Genomic DNA, 3,851 nt, shown 5'->3' on the forward strand with positions numbered 1-3,851 from the left:
GCAGACTGCCTTCCATAATGTGGTTGGGCCCCATCCAGTTAGTTAAAGTTCTAATTGGAACAAAAGACTGACTTCCTCCCGAGCAAGAGGGAATTCTGCCAGCAGATGGCCTTCAGACTTGAACTGCAGTATTGACTCCTGGGTCTCTAGCCTTTGGACTTGAAATTCAGCATCACCTCTTCCCTGGGTCTCCAGCCTGCTGACCCACCCTGCAGATTGTGGGCGTGCCCATCTCCATAATTGTAGGAGCTAATGCCTTAAAATATATCTTTTTAAAGATACACACATCTTATTGATTCTGTTTCTTTAGAGAACCTGACTAATAAAATCATAAAGATAGAATGAGTACTGTGTCACTGAAGAGTAAGCTGTATACTGCATGACTGAAATCTGGTGCACTTCAGCTCTCTTATGTTAATGCTTTCTTTAAGCTATTAGCATACCACAGAAACTAAAGAAGAAAAGAACTGCATAGGTTATGCAGTTTTTATATTTTGCTGAGTTTCCCTCTACACTGTATTTCCAAGTACTTTAAAAGTACTTATAACAGGCAATAAAGATTTTCGCTACACCCACCGGAAAATTATTCAGTGTCTTTATAATAAAAATCTACCAGAATTTAGCTTAGCTTATTTTATTCTATTAAATAAATATTTCCCGTTAAATTATTTCCCTTATTAGTTACTGCTTTCAGTTACATTACTTGCAAACACTCATTGGCTAGGTAGGATGGTATCAGCGTTAATTATTCATCTTGCTTTTACTTCCTCAATTATTTTTCTACTAAAATTTTAAGATAATAGGAAATACCTAAAATTGTAGATTCCCTAAAAATTTATTTATAAATTGAACTTTTGGTATCTTAAAGTTGCATATTAAATAATTTAAAAAGTAACCTTGCTGGAATTTTCTAATTATAAAAATGCTTGCCCTAAGTACTTAGTTGGTGCCTGGCAAAATTTCCTTCCCTTTTTCTCCCTTCCTCCTTTCTTTCCTTTTCTATTTCTTTCTGAACTATCTATCCTTTCAAGTCTATTTTGCTAACATCATAGTTATCGTCCTAGAATGGTTTCTATAATGTGAATTTTTGTGCATTTTATCAATTTTGATCCCCAAATATTTGGAACTTATTCTGGGAAAAAATGTTGATGCCCTTAATGTAATGTGATTATTACAAAGATGTTTAATAACAACTTTATAATTTTTGATCAGTGTTCATGTTAGACAAAAGAACTGTGCTATTTTTTTTTTTTTTTTAATATGGAACGTTTCAGGATTGTGTGTCACTCTTGTGCAGAGGACATGCTGGTATTCTCTGTATCATTCCAATTTTAATGTTTTTTTTAATTTTTATTTTTGAGAGAGAGAGAGAGAATGGGGGAGGGGCAGAGAGAGAGGGAGGCACAGAATCTGAAGCAGGCTCCAGGCTCTGGCTTCCAGCACAGAGCCCCACACAGGGCTCGAACTCATGAACCATGACCTGAGCCAAAGTCGGATGCTTAACCAATTGAGCCCCCCCCCACATAGCGCCCCACAGTGGTCCTCTTTTGACAGCACAATTATCATTTACCGAATCGCTGAGTCCAAGTTAACTAAGTAAGCTAGCGAGGCCTGACACAGACCTGTCGCCACCATCTTGAAACTGACTGCCTCCAGGCCTTATGCTAGTCTGAAATGGATTAGTACTTGCAACTAAAGTTGATGCATAAAACTTCGGATTATATAGTATTTGAGTTTTGTTTTATATGTGGTTCTATAGAAAAATAAAAAAATGTAAACAGGCCAAAGAAAATCATCTATCATTCATCTCTTTCTAGCCTGAAATAACATTTTGTTGCATGTACTGCCCTACTTTTTAAATGCATACTAAACTATGTAAGCACATAAGAAAATATATTATAAAACAAAAGTGGTTTTATCCAACAAAACTATTGGTATACTGTTTGATAAGTGCGTACTGTTTTAAATTTATGTTTTCCCTATCAATAATACATTTCTATATAAATAAATGCAAAACTATTTCATGAATAAAGTAGGATTTGTTTAACCAAACCTCTATTAGATTTTTAAAAATCTTGGGCTCTTATAAAACCGTACCTTCTTTAAATGTATTATAATAGATCTTTGTGCATTTGTCCAATATTTACCTTAAAGAGCTTCTGATATATCGCTATGTTTAGGTCTATTAGAATTATATTATAAAAAGCTGCCTTTATCAAGTATGGGGGAGAATAGCTGCGGTTTTTGTACCACATTTTCCCCTTTTTTTCTGGTTCTTTAGGGGAACTACACCTTGTAACATCTTACTCTGCCTCCCACCTTGGACCATGATCCTGGAAGGGTTGAATCACATGGCCTCCCTCCTTCCCTCCCAGGCATGTGCTTGTGATCCAAATTGGACCAGAGTATTTCCCCAGACATTGCTGATAGAGCAAATTGAGAGACTTGTCTATCTGCTCTTGGCTGTCTTCCCTGGCACGAAGGAGGAGGCTGTTTGTACAAGGAGCAACTGAGAGAATTAAAGAGGGAAGTAGAAAAGTGATAGATGACAGGAGGGAAGGAAGGAATGAAGGAAAGAAGGAAGGGAGGAAGGGAAGAAGGAAGGAAGGAAAGGAAAGGGAAGGAAGGAAAGGAAGGAAGGAAGGAAAAAAGGAAAGAAGAAAGGAGGGAAGGATGGAAGGAAGGAAGGAAATATTTGAGCTTCTATATCTAGCCATGCCTGAGAGTTAGAACTACCTCTGGACTCTTCAGTTGTATGAGCCGATAAATTCACTTTATTATTTTTTTTATTTTTGTTTATATTTCAGTTGTATAAGCCGATAAATTCACTTTATTATTTTTTTATTTTTTGCTTATACTAGTTGATTTGGATCTCTGTCTCTTATAACCAAAACAGTCTTGATAATACATGAAGCAATATAAAAAATAAAAGTAATAAAGATTTATCTGTCTTATCAATAAATTATCTGAGTAGCTATACACACATTTTTTTCTATCATGTTGTCCAGTATTTTAAAACACAGAATTTCTGCTCTCACGCTTACATGACTTATCACTAGTCTCTACCTATTTAAACATCCAACTTTGAAGGAATGCTGCCCTTTACAGGAACATGACTTTTTCAGAGACTGAAAATTTGGATTAAAAAACTTTTAAAAGTCTGTAAGTATTCACATTTCAAAATGTTGTGCTATAATATATAATAGTCTTTTAAATGCTTCTCATTATAATGGAAATATGATTTCAATTATAACAATTCAGGTTACTAACAACTTTTCAAGAACACGAATGATGCAAAAGGACTGTTACATAGCTTTGTTTTGAATTTTTCCCATTCATGAGAACTTACCCAGTTGTATTTTCATCATCTTTTCTTGGCACTTGCTTAGTTTTTGACACAGTTGTTGCACAGGAGCATACAAAGCTTAGGAAGTATGACTGGCATCACCTGGTAAACTCAGGATACAAACACTCTTACATGTCTTTTTTTTTTTTCCTACGGTCTAGTTTGAAAACTCACCTGCCATATTTAATAGGAAGCATAATGTCTCCTTAAAATCTTTCCCCCCAAATTGTTCAAGAACTCTGGGAGATGACTGAGCTCAAAGGTTAATCCTGGCAAATAGAGAAGTCTGTAGTAGCTCTTTTTTGCCACACGGTGTCACAAAAGGAAGAGCTTGCACAGGCTGATCGCTATGCTGTGGGAGTCCCTTGCTGGTCCAGACCCCTGTCCAGAATCCATGACATCCTCTGTACTTGATGCCCTTTCTCTGAGGGCCACCCATTGTTCCCTAAAGCACAACCAGCCTGTAAGCTTGTTGGATTCAGAGAAGCCTCTAGGAGCAAGTATT

At 36.3% G+C, this 3,851-nt stretch overlaps 1 pseudogene; it reads right to left on the reverse strand.

Annotated features, from left to right (window-relative positions):
• Positions 1-1,254: 1,254 nt before the first annotated feature.
• LOC115515126 lies at positions 1,255-1,347 on the reverse strand (annotated as a pseudogene).
• Between the last annotated feature and the right edge of the window lie 2,504 nt (positions 1,348-3,851).

Source organism: Lynx canadensis, chromosome B2 (genome assembly GCF_007474595.2).
Source record: "Lynx canadensis isolate LIC74 chromosome B2, mLynCan4.pri.v2, whole genome shotgun sequence".
NCBI classification, from domain to species: domain Eukaryota; kingdom Metazoa; phylum Chordata; class Mammalia; order Carnivora; family Felidae; genus Lynx; species Lynx canadensis.